This window comes from Pinus tabuliformis, chromosome 3_1 (genome assembly GCF_031772625.1).
Source record: "Pinus tabuliformis cultivar Carrire ecotype Pingquan chromosome 3_1, CPIR1, whole genome shotgun sequence".
NCBI lineage: Eukaryota > Viridiplantae > Streptophyta > Pinopsida > Pinales > Pinaceae > Pinus > Pinus tabuliformis.
This window is the reverse complement of record NC_142301.1, coordinates 304,808,730-304,830,434: the sequence shown is the minus strand read 5'-3', so window position 1 is coordinate 304,830,434 and position 21,705 is coordinate 304,808,730.

The following is a 21,705-nucleotide window of genomic DNA, read 5'->3' as shown; positions in this document are numbered from 1 at the left end:
GACGAGAGCAGAGCCATCGATACCATACAAAATGATTTGGTTCCAAATATAAAGTTGCAATGCATACCTTTTGTGTGTTTTGCACATTATGGAGATCGAAAAATTGCTCCATCTGTAGTATCAATGTTCTAGGATCCTTGCCATCAAACTTCCTCATATCGATCTTTGGAACATGGTGGTTCTTCGATCCAACATTAGAGTCTATGAAGTCATGATTAACATTTATTTTATTCTCATGATGAGTTTCCTTTACTACCCTTTTGCCATTAGTAAGCATTTCTTGTATAAACTTTGTCAAATCTGTCTTCAAATCTTCCATTCCTTTCTTTAAATCATCCATCTTAGCTTCCATGCCATCCATTTTAGCCTCCACGCCATCCATCTTAGCTTCCACGTCATTCATCTTAGCTTCTATGCCTTTCTTTAAACCATCAATCTTAGCTTCCATGCCATACATCTTAACTTCTACGTCTTTCTTTAAACCATCCATCTTAGCTTTTGTTACTTTTTGTGCGAGTGAAATTTGTTGCACTTGGTCTCGTAATTTTGATATATCATGTTGCATTTCTTCCTCTTCTTCATGAGTCATGCTAGAGCTTTCAGGTTGCTTACTAGGTGTTTCCATTTTATTTCTTCGGGGCATCAATTACTAATAATAATTCTTCACTATGCCCTTTGAATTCCTTCAAACTAATTTTTCAAACCAAGCTTATGCAAAAATTTAAAAAAAACTACACACCTTTTTTCACTTTGTAGGAGCTCGATATTGAATCTGATGTATCTCTATAATTTTGGATCTCCAAGGTCTGAAATTTCTTCCTATGGTAACCCTTTGAGTAATCTTTCTAACCCCACAAGTCTGATCAAGATTGGATTTTGCAAGGAAGAGTTATGCCAAATCTCCCACAGTGACCTGATTATAGACTAGTTCAGTAGAAAGAACTTGTACGAAGTGCCATGTGTCATTGTTTTGACCTTAGTACCTAAAACTGATATACAGAAAATAATAGGCCATCCTCTTTCTGAAACTTCTTACGAAATTTCAATCTGATGCTCAAAACCAAATTTATGACGATTTTCCCCAGGTCACCTATTTGGAATGTAATTTGGGAGTCTGCAAAAACCCTAACTTCCTCAAATCATATCTCCGAAAATATAGTGAGAAAAGCTCTGAAATTCGGCCTTGAAGTTCAAAACGGTTTCGTCTCAAATGGGTTTTTTTTTAGCTTCTGAAACATTGCAGAAAACAAGTTATAGCGAAAATGCCACGATGACCTGTTTGGAGCAGTGAAACCCTAGAATCCAAAGCTCTGATACCAAATGTTATGAATCCAGCTCACAAAAAGATAGAAAAGATAGATCAACGCTTAGAAATAAGCCTCTTCGAGGGGGAAACCTCCTTTAAATTACACAAAAGAACAATTCTTAGATGATTCAAATGACAAAACCTCCTTTCTATATATAGGAGTCTAAGGGGTCACAATATAGCCAAAGCCGACCTAACAATAATAATATAAAGACACAAAAATAACAATAGTGGGATTCTATGGGGCACAATAATAACAATATGGGGACAATAGAGGTACAACAATAACAATAAGGGATACACCGACAATAGTAATGGGGGAATCACTAGTATTATAGGGACCTAACATGATGTGATCTTTAACTTCTTGAACCTTTTTCTTCTTGATATGTCCTTCTATCTTGAGAGTTTGAGGAGTGGTAATTCTTGCCAATGCTTTACACGATATGATCAAATTCATTTATTCTTTCTCTGGGGTTGGTTCCTGGTGTATATCATTGTCTTTTTATGTTTCTTGATCCTTTTCTTCCTCCTCTTCACAATCTATGTAAAATAATTTCTTCTCAGCACACTTATGACCTTTAGTGTATTTGCTATCACAAATGTAACAAAGCCCTATTTCTCTTTTTTCTTCCAATTGTTGTGGTGTAAAACTTGTAGGTTGTGGAAGGCTAAGAGTAAAAACACTTCCATATTTATAGTTGTGAGTGGTAGGATTCCTTGTTTCCATAATTCCGCTTTCAATTTTTCTTGCCAACCTGAATGCCTTCTCCAATGAATCAGGTTCCCAAAGACGAACCTCATGTTAAATGTTATCCTTTAAAGTCCCTATGAAGACATCAATCCTTTGCTTCTATGGAATATCATTTACCCTTATATTCAATTTTTTGAAGTCCTCAATGTGCTCTGCCATTGAACCCTTTTGTTTGAGATTTATCAATTAGCTAAAGAAGGTGTTGCTCTTTGTATCCTCATAGTGTGCTATCATTTCCTCCGTGAAAATTGACCAAGTGACAAGTGGTTTATGAGAACAAAGCCCTTTATACCATAAAAATTGATTTGATTCTAAATATAAAGATGTAATATGTACCTTTTGTAATAGTTGTACATCATGTAGATCAAAATATTGTTCCATCTGTAGTATCCAATTTACCGGATCCTGGGACCTGTGGGTTATGGGCTCACCACTAGTGTAACCCTTTATTGTTTGAGATTTATCAATTGACTAAATAAGGTGTTTCTCTTTGTATCCTCATAATGTGCTATCATTTCCTTTGTGAAAATTGACCACGTGACAAGTGGTTTACGAGAACAAAGCCCTTTATACCATAAAAATTGATTGGGTTCTAAATATAAATATGCAATATGTACCTTTTGTAACAGTTTCACCTCATGTAGATCAAAATATTTCTCCATCTGTAGTATCCAATTTACCGAATCCTTGCCATCAAATTTCCTCATATCACTTTTTCTTGATTTTAGGAGCACGATCTTGAAACGAATGTAACTCTGTAATTTCGGATCTTTAAGTTCTGCAATTTCGGCTTGTGATAGCTCTCCGAGTCCTCTTTCTAACCCCACAAGTCTGATCACAATTGGATTCCTGAAGAAAGTGTTATGCCCAATCTCCCGCGATGACCAAATTATAGACTAGTTTAGTTGAGTGAACTTGTACGACGTGTCACGCGTCACTGTTTCAACCTTAGGTTCTGAAAGTGATACCCAAAAAACTACAGTCTGTCTTGTATAAATTCTCACTATAGATTAACCTAATTATTCAATAAAACTAAAGAAAAATACTTAATCTACTTCTACAATCAAACTTGCGGAAGCTGAATCAATTTGAGCAAGATCAAGCATAACACATATAACAGAGAAGAAGAATCAATACTCATGAAACACAGAAGAATACTCTGGTGAAAGCCTTAGCTAAAAAACCCCGCTATCTGTATTATCATACAAGTGAAAATATCTCAGGATTACACACAACTTTAGCTCTCACAGCTATCTAGCTCTCAGTACAATCCCTCACACTGCTCGTAGACAGAAAAGACTATTCATATGCCTTCTCCTCTACCCTCCAAGCCTCCTATTTCCTTGCACTATTTTCCCTGGGTCTTCTAGCTGTAACCTTGTGTGACACTGGTCTCACACACTGCTCCAACACACTGTAAAACTGCACAAATCTCAAGGAATGAATTCCTTCTGCATGCAAGAGATTTTCTTATAGGAAGATTCTTGCAACTGATAGTACATTGTCCCTGCCTTTAATCTCAACTAGGCCTTTGTGTGAACTGACATGCATGAGTTATTTATGAGAGATTATTTAGTTATCTGGAGTACACTAGTTTCATGCATGCATGCATTAACTAACTGAACTCACAATTAGTTCCTCAAACTGTTTGGAACTAATTTAACTGGACTTAATAGAGCTAACTAATTACAACTAAAATACAACTCATCCTTATCTCCTTAATTAAGGGATAAATTCCTTAATTTAGGGGATAACTGTTGCATGACTTCACAAAGACTTCCAGCTTGAATTTCTCCAACTAATTAACTCAAGATGAATTAATCAATTATTTTCCAAGCCGCTGGTGAGACTACATTCGAATTTTAATTCTCAATTTTAATTCAAGGACAAATTAAAATTGGAATATTGTTGTTGCCACATTTCAACACCCCCTCTCAACAAGAGAGGGATTATCTGCCACCTTGATCCTGTCTCTATGGAACTTGAATTTACACTTTGACAATGCCTTTGTCAAAATGTCAGCATCTTTCTCCTCGGTCGAAATATACTGAAACAACATGATCCTCCTCACCACACAGTCTCTAAGATGATGATACCAAATGTCGATGTACTTGTAACTGTCATGAAATACTAGATTCTCAGAGAGTTTGATACAACTATGATTATCACAATAGATCACAGTTGGATCCATCCTCTGATCAAGCAAACCAACTAGAATTTTCTACATCCAAATGGCCTCTCATGTTGCCTAACTTGCAGCCATGTATTCAGCCTCTGCTGAGCTAAGTGCAACTGACCTCTGTTTCTTGTTGTACCAAGAAACTGCAGCTGACCCAAGGTTGAAAATTCCTCCTAATGTGCTCTTCCGATCTGATGGACTCCCTACCCAATTTGCATCAGTGAAGCCCTGTAGCTTCACTCCCTCTGTTCGTCTATACAATAATCCATATTGAGATGTACTTCTGAGGTATCTCAAAACATGCTTAGCTTCCTTCCAAAACATCTTGGTAGGCTGAACCATAGCTTGAATCAGCTAGTTCACTGCATAGCACAAATCTGGTTGTGTGTTCACTAAATACATCAGTGAACCCACAAGCTGCCGATACACAGTAGCCTCTACTACTCCTGAAGTAGCATCCTCCTTCCTCCAGTTACCTGCTAGAGGAGTCTGCATGGGCTTGCACTTCTCCATGTGGAATCTCCTGAGTATCTCATTGGCATACTTTCCCTGAGACACAAACAACTCCCCATCCTTCTACCACACTTCCATGCCAAGGAAGTAGTGCATGAGACCCATGTCTTTCATCTCGAATTCTCTTGCAAGGTCCTCCTTGCAAGACATGATCAACTGATCATCACCTGTCAATATGAGATCATCAACATAAAGAACAATGATCAATTGCTTACCTTTTACCATGATGTGGTACAGGTTCGCATCTGCTTCACTCTTTGTGAAGCCCAACCTGGTGAAGTAGTTGTCAATCTTGATGTACCAAGCATGAGGTGCTTGCTTCAACCTGTACAAAGCCCTCTTGAATCGACACACATGCGACTCATGATCGAAGGTCTCAAAACCTTCGGCTACTCTATGTACACCTCTTCCTCAATCTTGCCATTGAGGAATGCAATCTTCACATCCATCTGATGGATCTTCTAACCCATATGTGCTGATAGTGCCAACATTGATCTGATAGATGAGTACCTTGTTATAGGAGCAAAAGTCTCATCATAGTCGATCCCCTCGACCTGTGAGAAACCATGGGCAACAAATCTTGCCTTATGTTTCTCCACACTACCATCAGTAGCTTTCTTTAACTTGTAAAGCCAACAGGAACTCACAACTGATTTGTTCTTCAAATCTTGGAACCACATCCCAAACACTATTTTGAATTATGGAGTCACACTCCTCCACCATAGCATCAACCCAAATCGGCTGCTGCACTGCTTCCTCAAAGGAAGATGGCTTGGTATCAACACATTCCCCAACAAGGGCCATGTATCCAATGTACCTCTCAGGTGACCTCCTCTATCTGCGCTGAGAAGATGGTTCTCCCACATTCTCTCTTGTATCTGCCAACAATATATCAGCTTCTCTTGTGCGCTTCTGTCCCTCTCTGGAAGACTCTGCTTGAGTGGATGTCTCCACTCCTGGAACCTTTGCATGCGGCTGCTCTGCATCAGTCTGAGGTTCCTCCTCCTTAGGAACCAACAGTTCCTCCACAGCCCCTAGTTGAAGCTCCCTCTTAAGGGAAACTCGCATGGCCTTCTGCTCATCAAACTTGAGATCTCTGCAAACCATTGTCCTCCGAATGGTAGGCAAGTACACCTAATAGTTGTGGGGTGTATCAGTGTACCCCACAGGTGTCCCCAACTCAACTGTCGGCTCAAGTTTCTTTTGGGCATCCTTGGTCACATGGCAATATACCGATGAGCCAAAGATCCTGAAGTGACCCACATCTAGTCTCTTCCCGGAGAAAGCTTCCTCTGGTGTCTTCATCCCAATTATGTGATGTAGGCTTCTATTCTACAAATAGACCACTATGTTGCATGCCTCAGCCCACAAATGAAGTGGTAGGACTTGGTCATACAACATCGCCTGAGCTTCCCCCACAATCATTTTGTTCTTCCTCTCGGCCACCCCATTCTGCTGTGGGTTATGAGGTGTCGTCAACACCTGTTTAATTCCTTAAGCTACACATAATTCCTTAAAATCTTGAGAGACATACTCTCCACCATTGTCACTTCTCAAGGCTTTGATCTTCTTCCCTGACTCTTTCTCAACCAAAGCTTTGAACTCACAAAACTTTGAGAAGGTTTGATCCTTCTTCTGCATGAAATAAATCCAACATTTATGAGAGAAATCATCAATGAAAATCACATAATACCTTTGCTTCGCAGTGGATGCTGTCGAGAATGGTCCACACAAATCAGTATGAACTCACTCTAAGATCGCTTCAGCTTGACTCTCTCGATCATGAAAGGAAGATTTGGCATACTTTCCCAAGGTACAACCTTTGCATGTGTCCACTTTCTTAGGTTTACCTTTGGGAAGTCTGGTAGAGATCTACTGCATTATCTTCAAGGCCCCATATGCAAGTGGCCCAACTGCCTATGCCATAACTCGCCAATGTCTTGGATTTACACCAATTCTGCTTTCGAACTCAATGCAGGACAATCATCTACCTCTAGTTTATAGAGATTCTTTACTCAAATCCCAATCCTCTTGGTCTGACCCGTGGCTATGTGTCTCAGGAATGCCTTTCCTTTACTAAAAACAACATCATAACCTTTGTCCTCCAACATCACGACCGATACCAAGTTCTTCTTCAATCCATGCACATACTTTACATCAGTCAAGGTGAGAGGAGCTCCATGCTCCCTCTAAAAAGAAATCGTGCCTTCTCCTGAAACATAGTACTTTCCATCATCACCCATCTCTATGCGCATCTTGAGGTCTTTCTCCTCCAAGGTACTGAATAGACTTTTATCACTAGTCATGTGGAATGATTTCCACTGTCAAGATACCAAACACAACCCACCATCAATGAAACCATGCATGTGATGAGGGTAAAATCCAATTCGAACTGAGATGCTATTGCCTCACCTTCTGATCCTTTCGAGGATCCCTTCTAGGATTTCTTCAATGGACAATTAGTTGCATAATGGCCCATCTCATGAAAATTAAAGCATCTCACTTTAGATTTGTCAATCTTCTTCCATCCATGAGAAGAACTCGATTTGGAATGGAAAGCCTTCCCTTTCCCTTTCCTTGCCTTACTTGCTAAGGCCAGATTTTCTTCATCATCATGCTTAGATGAAGAACCATCTCTTGTGCTCCTCCTGATCTCCTCCTGCATCAAATCCAACCACAGTCGTTCCCAATCCGACAGTTTCTCCCTTCCATTCACAGAGTCCTGGTAGCTATTCCACCTCTTTGGAAGGCCGACAAGAGCGAGGCTCACCATATCATCATCGATTGTAGTTACTCCTACACTACCAAGCTCATCTCTGCAGGTGGTGAGCTTGTTTAGATATGTAGAAATAGTATCGCCCTTATCCATCTTGATTTTCCGAAGCTTATCCTTGAGCTCTAGTTTCCTCTAGTCGCTATCATTCTGATATAGGTACTTCAATGTATTCCACATTGAAAACAGAGTCTCCTTCCCATGGAGACTCAAGACAATATGGTCTTGAACTCCCTCCAGAAGAATCCTTCTTGCCTTCGCCACACACTTCTTCCATTAAGCCAATTCTTGTGCATTAGCTGCAGTTGGCTTGGGGATTTATTGATCAATGAAATCCTTCAAACCATTGTCTTCTGATACCACTTCCATGCGATCCTTCCATGCTATGTAATTCAAGCTACCATCCAGAGCATACTCGAGTCTCAAGTCATTGAACGCCATTGGTGAACTTTGAGGTGTGATAAGAATTTGATTTTTCACCTACAACCAAGAACTTCAAACTTCGAATTTCCCTTCTCAGTATACTATTCACAACTCTGATCACCTTTTCTCTGATACCATGTAGAAATTCTCACTGTAGATTAACCTGATTATGCAATATAACTAAAGAAAAATACTTAATCTACTTCTACAATCAAACTTGCGGAAGATGAGTCAATTTGAGAAATATCAAGCAGAACACATATAACAGAGAAGAAGAATCAATACTTATGAAACACAGAAGAATACTCTGGGGAAAGCCTTAGCTAAAAAACCCCTCTATCTGTATTATCATACAAGTGGAAATATCTCAGGATTACACACAACTTTAGCTCTCACAGCTATCTAGCTCTCAGTACAATCCCTTACACTGCTCATAGACAAAATAGACTGCTTATATGCCTTCTCCTCTGCCCTCCAAGCCTCCTATTTCCTTGCACTATTTTCCCTGGGTGTTCCAGCTATAATCTTGTGTGACACTGATCTCACACACTAATCCAACACACTATAAAACTGCACAAATCTCAAGGAATGAATTCCTTCTACATGCAAGAGATTTTCTTATAGGAAAATTCTTGCAACTGATAGTACATTGTCCCTGCCTTTAATCTCAACTGGGTCTTTGTCTGAACTGACATGCATGAGTTATTTATGAGAGAATATTCAGTTATTTGGAGTGCACTAGTTTCATGCATGCATGCATTAACTAACTGAACTCACAATTAGTTCCTCAAATTGTTTGGAACTAATTTAACTGGACTTAACTAAGCTAACTAATTACAACTCAAATACAACTCATCCTTATCTCCTTAATTAAGGGATAACTTCCTTAATTTAAGGGATAACTATTGCATGACTTCACAAAGACTTCTAGCTTGAATTTCTCCAACTAATTAACTCAAGATGAATTAATTAATTATTTTCCAAGCAACCGGTGAGACTAAATTCGAATTTTAATTCTCAATTTTAATTCAAGGACAAACTAAAATTGGAATATTCTTGTCACCACATTTCAACACGTCTGTTTTTTGTTAATTTTGATGAAATTTGAATAAGATGCTCAGAGAGAGAGTTATGACGATTTTACCAAGGTCACCTGTTTAGAATGTAATTTAGGAGCTTGTTGAAACCCTAAATGTCTTGGATTATAGCTTCGAAAATATAGTGAACCAAGATATGAAATTTGAGCCCAAGCTTCACCAAGATTGTGGCTCAAATGAGTTTTAAGTGCAGAATCTACAACTTTGTAGAAAATAAAGTATAGAGAAAATGCCACGATGACTTGTTTGAAATAGAATTCTGGAGCTTGCAAAAATCCTAACGTCCTCAAATCATATCTCCGAAAATATAGCAAGACAAGATCTGAAATTCAGACCCGTGATTAAGAGGGATTGCGGCTCAAATGGGTTTTTTTGTTAGCTTCTGACACGTCGTAGAAAAAAAATTATGGCAAAAATGCCACGAAGACCTGTTTGGAGTGGCGAATCCCTAGAATCCAAGCTCTGATACCAAATGTTATGAAACCATCTCACAAAAAGATAGAAAAAATAGATAAACGCTTTCAAAATAAGCCTCTTTTAGGGGGAAACCTCCTTTACATTACACGAATGAACAATTCTTGGATGATACAAATGACAAGACCTCCTTGCTATATATAGGAGTCCAAGGGGTCATAACGTAATCAGAGCCAACATAACAATAATAATGTAAGGGCATAACAATAACAATAGTGGGCTTCTATGGGGCACAATGATGCCAGCCTAAGCTGCATATACTCCAATGATGCAGCCTAAGCCGCATATACCCACATTATGCAAATTAATTGCATGTCACACGATGTGTGTCCCAGGAATTCTGAAAATTCCATACTTAGAGGAAATTCTCTTAAATCAAGGTTTAACTAGCAGAAATATAACATCTAATGAAAACCCACTTTATCAAAGTTTAAGTTTTTAAGCGGAAATATATTCGTCTAACTATCCCAAGTTTAGACTTTAACAACCCTTTGAGTGGAACCTTATAACCCTTCATAATCTTTGGTTAACTTTTATTACTCGTGCATATTAACCATACCCCTTTTACTTTGGTTTCAGCTTAACCCAAACTTAAACTATAATCCATTGATTCCTTTTATTTCTATTATAATTCTCGTATAATAGAAATATTTCATAAACACACTTAAACCTTACCTTTCCACCATTCTTCAAACCTTTTCCACATATATCGATGCTCTCCTTAGCGCGTTAAATATCCATCGTCGATCTCGTTCCTTGATCCGACGGTTGTCGTGTCACCTGATCATTAACTATCCCAGATGATCTTCACTGTTGATCTACTCCATCCAATCCAATGGCTGTCGCGTCATCTGATTGCTAACAATCGTGGCTAATCTCCACCATTGATCAATCCCACTTGATCTAACAGTTATCTCGCAATCTCGCGTAGAATTAAGCACGATCGATATCAGAATGAAGGCACGTGAGAAAAGTGGTTTTCTCTTTCCTCCATGTGCTACGTGTCAGCCGCTAAGGCTAATTGCGTAGAATTCTAAAATACTATTTACTACCTTTAGGCTACATGAGAAACTGCTTACCCTTTGCGAGACCGCTTCATCCTTTTCTAGTACATGGGTTTAATCTCCGCTGTCCATCTTCTTGACTTATTCTGCACGACTTAATCTTAGCCGTCTATCTCCCTCACTCTCGTTCATTGATCTGATTGATCCAACGACTGCGCTTCGCTGCTACATTCTTCTGTTTCTTTTTGTGTAACAACTCATTCGGCTTTCTGCCTATGTATTTGCTCCCACCTGACGATCTTCATTGGTTCTGAACTCGATCTCCACTCTCGCATTTACACTTCCTTCACCTTTGTTGTAACATTAAAGGCTTCCTCCTGTACTATCTATGTGTAAAGCCGTAACACTCCTCTCTGCACCTCTTCTTTGGTTCTGTACACCTGCAACCTATGTTATGTAGAATTACTCAAGTTCACACACAACTTATAATTCAAATACACATCACATAAACTCAGAATCGAGTTATCTGTATTAATAAATAAACATTTACACATGAATTTCTTCCTTAGCCTGATCTTCTATATCAGTGGCATTTCTTTCCTACTTGTAGGCTTACAGTTAAACCTATCTAATCTCACTCTAACTAACTGACTGACTCTCTACCTCTCTACTATGCCTTTTAGGCTTACATTTATACAAAAGGTTCTGTTTAACCAATTTCGATTCAGATCCTTAATCTGTTGAACTAAATTGTGAATATCCTCTAAGTCCTCTTTTAACTCCAGTTATCCCTAAGAATCCTCTCTAGTTCCACGAATCATGACACCACTTTCTAGTCTAAAACTTATAATTGATTTCCAACTCTCTTGTAATCACTCATCATCATTCATGTTCTCCTACATTCGAGAGCATTTACAAATATCCTCACAATATCTAATTAATTCCTATTCTAATCACTCAAAACATTAATGATTACATACATAGGAATCCAACTTCCTTGAGAACACAATACGCCCTAAGTTAACTAAAATGTAATGAAATTGCTGAGCTGAATGCTCCTGCATCAGACTCCCAAGGTTAAAATAATCACGATCTCCTGATCATGTGCTTCTGACCTTTGTCTTCCTGGATCCCATACTTTGTTATGTAATTTTTCTTTGGTTGTTGTTGTTGTTTGTTGCTGTTCTCCAGTGTTAAATTGGCAACTAGGGCCAAACTCCATGTGGGTTAGCTTATTTCTAGCAGCTGATATTTTTATTGGATCCCTCTCATCGAGAGGTGTAGGATTGATCCAAAGATCATTCGATTCCGATAAGTATTTATGGAGATATGAATTTATTTTGTTTATGTAATTATTATCAAGCCGACCGGCACTTATGTAGGCTCTAGAAGCCCAAACGTCATGTCTATTCATCATCTACACATTACTATAAATATAAGAGGATTTGATGTCATTGAGACACACTCTTCATGTGATCTCCTCTCCACATCTGGGTTTTTGGAAAAGGAGAAACGTTGAGAGTATATGCTAGTGTATAATGCCCTAGCTGCAGTACAAACATATTTGAAGGGGGGCGTGAAACTGTCCAGTTTGAAGGCAAGACCACTATTCAGAATTGGAATGCCAAACTTCCGCTTAGAGATCAAAGCTAAAATTATTAACCAGTTCTTTGACATTGATCAGCGCATTTGTTTTTCCTTCACTGTAGCAGCCGGACTGTGATCTACATATTTGTCCAAATTGAGAGTGTAAATGCGTTGAGCACAATTAACGGGAAATCAATGGACCCTAATGACGACCTTTGCGTTGATTTAATATGTATGGCGACGGATCAAGTTTGAGTGCATGTGAATGGGCAGCCAGGGGACGTATCGAGCTGCTCGTAGTTGTTGCTCAGCTACATGTGTATTGATGGGCTCTTGTGGGACAACAATGAAGTATATCAGGGGGAACGATTGCTATTGTTTGAAGTGTAGAGTCGTCAACACAAGAAGTTTAATAGGGTTGGATCAGGGTCCAAAGTCTCAGTGGAGGTTGTAATTAACCACGACAATTCTGACGGAGTGGCATGGCAACGTTGACCGAAACAATGTGATTTGTTGCGCGCTGCTTCTGGTGTGGAGTTGTTTTTAGGCCACAGTCAGCCACAGTGATAAAAGGAACAGCCGCAGCAAGCCGCAATCCATACATATATTACGCACAGTTAATGAAGCCGCAGTCCATATTACGCACAGTTAATGAAGCCGCAGTCCATACATATATACGCACAGTTAATGAAGCCGCAATCCATATACGCACAGTTAATGAAGCCGCAGTCCATACATATACGCACAGTTAATGAAGCCGCAGTCCATACATATACGCACAGTTAATGAAGCCACAGTCCATACATATATTACGCACAGTTAATGAAGCCGCAATCCATACATATATACGCACAGTTAATGAAGCCGCAATCTTTGGAATGAAAACGCAGTCATATATGTTCCCCACAGTTTGGAACACGCAGTCATATCTGAAACCCACTGTTTGGAACGCAGTCATAGAACCTGCAGTTATATATGGAAACGCAGTTACGTATGTAAACGTAGTTAGCCGCAGCCAAGGTATGAAGCCACAGAGATATTGGGTCAAGGCATGACTAAACGCTGTTATAAAGACTCATATACACAGTTAATGAAGACAGTTACATGCTCATGGAGTTTTGGTCTTCTTGCCTCCTCCCAGTCTTAATGTCTTGGCACACCATTGATGAAGCAAATCCAGGAGCGGAAGGAATGATGAAGTAAAGATGTAGCATGATGGGCAAATTAAGTAAGGAACAACATGATGTATGGGCAGTATGATGTAGATCATGGACAACATGATGTATGGGCAGCGTGATCTATGAGATCATGAGCAGCATGAATGGATGAGATGCAACACGATGATAGGTATCAGTTGAAGTAGAATGTCTTCAACTGATCTCATCATTATAGGAGATGATCTATGCTCAGATCTAGATAAGTCAAAGTGTTGACTTCTGTTGTAAATGTATTCTCTCTCTCTTTCTCTGCTGAACTTTGAAGATAAAAGAAGATTTGATCAAAGGGTTTCCCCACACATTGTGGGGTTTGTCCCTGGCTCGTGCCATATCTTGTGTCCTCTTGCCTTGGCTTGTCTTCTGCAATTTATATTTATGTTCTATCTACAGTTTATCTTAATGTTGATGTGATTGCTAACTATGAAAATTTAAATAAATTGCTCTAGCAGAGAACATACCAAAACTTAACATGGTATCAGAGCTGAGGTGAAGACAATGCCCAAGCAAGAGTGAAATAGAAATCACCGAAGACAGTTGGGACAAGACAGAACGATCAATGGGTTCTTCATAATTCACCGAGGGTGAATTCAAAGCAAAGAATGTTATCAGAATGGCGCAGTGGAAGATTTTTATGGTCCATCTGAAGATCACTTCATTGGGAAGTTCGGATCTAAGGGTGGAAGGAAAGGCGGATGCCTTGTTGAAATAAGTTCGGCCGTTATGCGAAGGAGTGTCCGAATGGCAGAGACACATCTCTTGATGAAGATAACAATCATTCCTGGGACATCTTCAATGATCAAAAGAATGACTGGTAATGCAGGTCATCAAGGAAACGGTCAACTCTACCACGAAAGCAAGGAACCCCAAAATCTCTTTTATGTACCTGATCGAACCTGATGTCCATCTTGGAAATGGAAGTCAAAGGTTGCAGGGTGGCACTTATCGATGGAAAGGTACGTGTTTGAAAATAGATCTTTTAAAGATGTTTTTGAGTTCAGGGTTGTATCAAGTTGCAGGAAGTCCACTGGGGACCATGTCCATTGACTCAGCTCTAGAGGTCTGTGAGTCAAATGGTGACGAGGATGCCTGAATTCAAAAGGAAGCATGAAGGTACATGTCTGAAATGTACCAAAGGAAAATATTATAAGGGTACCATTCCCCTCATGCAGCAGGTTCACAGGTTTGGAACAACCCGAGGAGTTTGAGAATCATGATCAAGGAATCTCATGTATTTAGGTGGAAGAAAGCCCCCTATGGCTTGAAGAAAAACACCTCAGGCATAATATGAGAGGATTGATAGCTGTCTAATGCAGCTGAGATTCACTAGGAGTGAAACCGATCCAAACCATTACTCGAAGGTTGTGGATGATAAACCTCTCGTACCGGCACCTATGTCAGACAGGTGCAGACCCTCTCATTTATAGGAGACAGAGGGAGTTGGATTCAAAATGTGGGAAGATAAGCTGCAAGCTTGTGACTACCTCGAGGATCTTAACTTTCAGAAGTTATATGGTAATGATGTCGTACCAGATTTGGGAAATGCCTTTGAGTTTCATAAACTCATTCGCATTGATGTTCTTGGAGAACCTCCGTCCGGACATCTGTGTTGCAGTTAGCATGGTGAGCTCATATTTGGTTGAGCCTCACTAGATTGGTGTCAAGAATCTTCTAAGATATCTTCAGGGCACAATCTATCATGAATTGAGATACATTGCCGGAAATATGAAACCACATGATTATTCGAATGATGAGTGGGCAGACAGTATGGAGGATCACTAGAGCACTTCTTAGTGCTGTTTCTCTTTGGAATCTGCCTCGATATCCTGGATGAGCAGGAAGCAGAAGTCGGTGACTCTGAGCACCACCAAGGTAGAATACATTGCTGATAGTATGGCCTTCTGTGAGGCAGTTTGGTTGTTGAAACTCTTCAGTGAGCTGTTTGTACACATGATGAATACCACTGTGATTCTCTGTGACAACTAGAGGTGGGATTCGATTATTGAGGAATCTCATATTCGACAATTGCTCCAGCAGATAGACATCAAATACTGCCTTATCTGGGATATGGTAAGTCGATGATCAAGGAGGCTCCATCGCACTAAGATGATGTACAGGACAAAGCCCTGAGGAAAGATCAAATTTGTGATTTTCCCGAACGACTTGGAGTCATCGAGAGACCTTTGTAAAAGGGTCCTGCATGTTGCATACATTGAGCTCTGGGAGCTCTGGGGGGCTTGCAGTTCTATTGGAGCAACATACGACCACAGGGTGACTCACCCTCCCCTGGTGGTGCGTACTGGAACAAGATGATTCGCTCTCTTGTGGGACAAGATGATACGCTCTCTTGTGTAGCAGGATGATTAGTTCTCCTGTGAGGCCTGGATTGATGTGTTCTCCATGGCGATTGTAGCAGGATTGATGTGTTCTCCTGTGAGGCCTGGATTGATGTGTTCTCCATGGCAGCCTGGATTGATGTGTTCTCCATGGCGATTGTAGCAGGATTGATGTGTTCTCCTGTGAGGACAGGATTGATTAAGTTCTCCTGTCGAGGCATCCTACCCATGTAGTCTAGGACTCATGGGAAGTACCTCTCATCTGATCAATGAGCAGGGAAATGAAGTTAGGGACCATAGTAGTACCGATGGACGCATCGTTGTATCTACATTACTCCCTACGCTAGGATGTCCTCCATTGATCTGGGATCAATGATACTGGTCTGGGACCAGTGGTAGGAGTTGTACATGCTATGACGCTGACTTCGGGTCAGCTGAGACTGGTTTGGGACCAGTGGTACATACTCCGAGACTGACTTCGTGTCAGTGCAGTACTGGTCTGGGACCAGTGAGAGTGGTACATACTATGACGCTGACTTCGGGTCGGTTGAGACTAGTCTGGGACCAGTGGTACACTCTCTAAGATTGTGATACTGGTCTGGGACCAGTGGTAGGAGTGGTACTTACTATGAAGCTGACTTCGGGTCAGTTGAGACTGGTCTGGGACTAGTGGTATGCACTCTGAGACTGACTTCAGGTCAGTGGAGAATGATATGACTCATTCTCGATCAATTCTTCTTATTCATAGTTTAGCGGAGATGAGTAGAGCAGAGCAGAGCCAGTAGAGCTGAGTAGAGCAGAGCCAGCAGAGCCAGCAGCGCTGAGCAGAGCAGAGCTAGCAGAGCCAGCAGCGCTGAGCAGATCAGAGCCGAGCCAGCAGAGCTGAGTAGAGTAGAGCAAAGCCAGCAGAACTGAGTAGAGCCAGCAAAGCTAGGCAGAGTAGTGCAAGGCACTAATGACAGAGATAGTACAGTCGTACATATGGATCAGTGGATGGAGTTCTCCCTAGTTGAGAGGGAGTGTTAAATTGGCAACTAGGGCCAAACTCCATGTGGGTTAGCTTATTTCTGGCAGTTGATATTTTTATTGGATCCCTCTCGTCGAGAGGTGTAGGATTGATCCAAAGATCATTCGATTCCGATAAGTATTTATGGAGATATGAATTTATTTTGTTTATGTAATTATTATCAAGCCGACCAGCACTTATGTAGGCTCTAGAAGCCCAAATGTCATGTCTATTCATCATCTACACATTAGTATAAATATAAGAGGATTTGATGTCATTGAGACACACTCTTCATGTGATCTCCTCTCCACGTCTGGGTTTTTGGAAAAGGAGAAACGTTGAGAGTATATGCTAGTGTATAATGCCCTAGCTGCAGTACAAACATATTTGAAGGGGGGCGTCAAACTGTCCAGTTTGAAGGCAAGACCACTGTTCAGAATTGGAATGCCAAACTTCCGCTTAGAGATCAAAGCTAAAATTATTAACCAGTTCTTTGACATTGATCAGCGCATTTGTTTTTCCTTCACTGTAGCAGTCGGACTGTGATCTACATATTTGTCCAAATTGAGAGTGTAAATGCGTTGAGCATAATTAACGGGCAATCAATGGACCCTCATGACGACCTTTGCGTTGATTTAATATGTATGGCGACGGATCAAGTTTGAGTGCATGTGAATGGGCATCCAGGGGACGTATCGAGCTGCTCGTAGTTGTTGCTCAGCTACATGTGTATTGATGGGCTCTTGTGGGACAACAATGAAGTATATCAGGGGGAACGATTGCTATTGTTCGAAGTGTAGAGTCATCAACACAAGAAGTTTAATAGGGTTGGATCAGGGTCCAAAGTCTCAGTGGAGGTTGTAATTAACCACGACAGTTCTGATGGAGCGGCATGGCAACGTTGACCGAAACAATGTGATTTGTTGCGCGCTGCTTCTGGTGTGGAGTTGTTTTTAGGCCACAGTCAGCCATAGTGATAAAAGGAACAGCCGCAGCAAGCCACATTCCATACATATATTACACACAGTTAATGAAGCCGCAGTCCATATTATGCACAGTTAATGAAGCCGCAGTCCATACATATATACGCACAGTTAATGAAGCCGCAGTCCATATATGCATAGTTAATGAAGCCGGAGTCCATACATATATGCACAGATAATGAAGCCGCAGTCCATACATATACGCACAGTTAATGAAGCCACAGTCCATACATATATTACGCACAGTTAATGAAGCCGCAGTCCATACATATATACGCACAGTTAATGAAGCCGCAATCTTTGGAATGAAAACGCAGTCATATATGTTCCCCACAGTTTGGAACACGCAGTCATATCTGAAACCCACTGTTTGGAACGCAGTCATAGAACCTGCAGTTATATATGGAAACGCAGTCACGTATGTAAACGTAGTTAGCCGCAGCCAAGGTATGAAGCCACAGAGGTATTGGGTCAAGGCATGACTAAACGCTGTTATAAAGACTCATATACACAGTTAATGAAGACAGTTACACGCTCATGGAGTTTTGGTCTTCTTGCCTCCTCCCAGTCTTAATGTCTTGGCACACCATTGATGAAGCAAATCCAGGAGCGGAAGGAATGATGAAGTAAAGATGCAGCATGATGGGCAAGTTAAGTAAGGAACAACATGATGTATGGGCAGTATGATGTAGATCATGGACAACATGATGTATGGGTAGCGTGATCTATGAGATCATGAGCAGCATGAATGGATGAGATGCAACACGATGATAGGTATCAGTTGAAGTAGAATGTCTTCAACTGATCTCATCATTATAGGAGATGATCTATGCTCAGATCTAGATAAGTCAAAGTGTTGACTTCTGTTGTAAATGTATTCTCTCTCTCTTTCTCTGTTGAACTTTGAAGATAAAAGAAGATTTGATCAAAGGGTTTCCCCACACATTGTGGGGTTTGTCCCTGGCTCGTGCCATATCTTGTGTCCTCTTGCCTTGGCTTGTCTTCTGCGATTTATATTTATGTTCTATCTACAGTTTATCTTAATGTTGATGTGATTGCTAACTATGAAAATTTAAATAAATTGCTCTAGCATAGAACATACCAAAACTTAACATCCAGGTTTCCACACTATATGGTTCTTTGCTCCACTAACTATGCTGTCACATTCTGTTGCTGTCTTTCTCTTTCTGCTACTCCTTGGTCTTCTTACTGTTGTTTTCTTCTGAGGCACTTTCATCATCAATCTTATTATTTTTTCAATCTCTATGTCGAATTTACTTTTAACTCATAATTAATTTTCCATTTGTACTCTGTCCACTCATCTTCAAACTGTTGTTTACTGTCTTCTCTTTGAAGTTGTTGGATTCTTACTACCGCCCTTTCATCCTTACCCTCTTATTGCTTTCCAAAAAACCTCTATTCAATATCTGGAAATTTACTTTCAAAAAGTAAATTGTCCCCCAATTTCCTTTGTACTTGATTCCTCTCAAATACATCACTATGCTATTTTCCAATTCCAACATACTCTCTTTCCTCTTCTTTGACAACCCTCAGTAATTGTCCTTCACTTCCTTGACTGATTCTGACAATCAATTTAACTTCTTCAAGCATGGTATCTTCATGCTTTCCTTTTTCCTTATCAGCATGTCTGTCTTAGCAACTTCCAATCTTCTGCAGTTCTAAAACTGACTCTTCAATTTGAAACATGTCTGTCTCATTTTCAACAAATCCTGTAATCATAAAACAATTATTAGAATTAAAAATATAAGGCCTCTTTACCTCTTCCTTCTCTGGAAACATCTCAGTATGCTGCTCTGATTTTTCCTCTTTGATCAGCGCATCAGCATGCTGATCCTTCAAAGGATTCTCAATACTGTCAGTAAGTCTCTCTTCCACACCATCTGCTTCAATGATGTCTTTCTGCTCTTATCCATTGTAGTGAACTTCTTCATTCTCATTTAGCTCTGATTTTACTGTTGGGTGTGGAGCTTGATTATCTTTTGTATTCAAAGGTATCGCCACATTGGACCCCAGTTCGAAATGGAGCAGCAACGCCGCCCGTAAAATATTCGCTGCAGGGGGGGTCCAGGGGGGTGGCTACGACCTTTGGGGAGCCCCCCCCCCCCTGGTGTTATCGGGAAATATAGTGTCTATGCAGAGCTTCTAGTCCCACTAAGGCTGGTAGCTACCTTAGAAACAAACAAACTAAAACCACTTTCGTTTTCCTTTATGAGAAGTAGATAAGAGGGGAATAAAGGAGACCAACCTCTGTCTTGCGCTTGGTTCCTTGCTTGATTCCTCTCCCTTCTGATAGATCTTTGCCACCCGCTTCCTCGTCTACCTAGCTTCAAAGAGCACCTGTAGAATCAAAGCAGCATAACACTATCCAAGAACATAGATCTACTATCATAAACAATATAGGACCAGATATATATTGACCACACAAATGCATATATCATCAATCATACAAGAATGTGGAGGAAACTTGAATAGCTTTATTAATAATCAAGAATAGCAAAGAGGATTACAACCAATTGTTCTGACCCAGCATCACCCTCTCAGCAAGAAAGCCCTTCTTCACCTCATGAAAAGCTTAGATCACCCAACACTATGATGTTGCACCAAGAAACCAGCAGCACTTCCTTACAAGATACAAAAATCCAGCCCCTGGATCTCTGGGATGAGGGATCCATATATAGATGTTTGCAAGGGGGGTGAGTCAGCTTTTGAGATTTGATTAGTGTCCTCTCTCTGATAGTTCTTGATTCCACTTGGAGATTGATGATCTCTTACTCATCCCTGGGCAAATGCAGAGAGGCAAGTATCACAGGAGAAGTTTCTGGAAGATTCCATGATCCTCCACCTTGCAGATTGACCTTGCCATTTGTCCACTCTCACCCATCGCACCCCATAGAAGGGATTTTCAAGATGCATCGCACCTCCCATGAGTATTTAGGTGGGATGAAATGCACTTTGACCATGGAGCAGGTGAGATGGTCCAGTTTTGACCAGTTCTGAGTAGTTTTTCATGGAGAACTTCTGGGAGAAGATGTAATCAGTTGACATTGTTCTTTTAGAGGTTGGAACAACAATTTTAGGGACTTAAGAGCCCTTGGTTTATGGACATTTATGATTGGGGTTGCAGTGCGCAAAAATGTCTATAACAGTTGCCCCCTAAAGCATGAGGTCGTTAATCTGTTGATATCGGGTGAAATGCTTTATCATGAGGATCTGAAGTTTTTTCAAGCTGGAAGGCGACCTGTAATAAGATACAATACAATACATTATCTTCATAATATTTTCATGATCTAGCTGAGGCAGGCATTCCCATGCTCAGCTTTATAAATTCAATTTCATGTACTGTTGTGGGGAAATGTATCCAACACGGAATGACCCTATCCCACTCTAAGGGTGATAGTTCCTTAGCAACAGCTGAAGCAAAGCTATCTAAAGTTACTTCTTTATGACATGCAAGAGATGAAAGGAAGAGATCCACTTACCGATGTCTTGCGCAAATGGTCGATCCAATCTCCTCTATTTGCCGCTTGCTCCCAGCTCCAAGTCTTCTCACGGGCCCAGCTACACGAGATCCTGCGAACAAGACAAGAAAAGGAAACTACAAGGAGCATGCATTCATAATTGATTCAAGGATTAGCATAAATCAAATACGCAAGTAAGACAATACACCATTGAAACACATGCGAATAGAAGAACCTCAAATGCTTTATTAATATACGGAAGTAAGGTTCAGGCGGTGATACAACCGTGAGAGGTCCAATCCAGCATCACCTTCCTGACGGAAAGAAATCTCCTCTTCACCTCCCTCAAGCAATCACCCAATACTCACAACTGTAAACCAACAGCAATTCTTTGCACTAAATTCCGGCCTCCAGATCCCATGGGATGAGATCCTTATATAGAGTTTTGGAGTGAAGATAAGTCAGCTTGATGTGTGACTTGTTGTCCTCTTCAACTCCAGTTGTTCTTCAGTCCTTGAGTCCACTCGGAGTTTCTACCTTCCACTTGGAGTTTTAGAAGCTCTTAACTCATCATTAG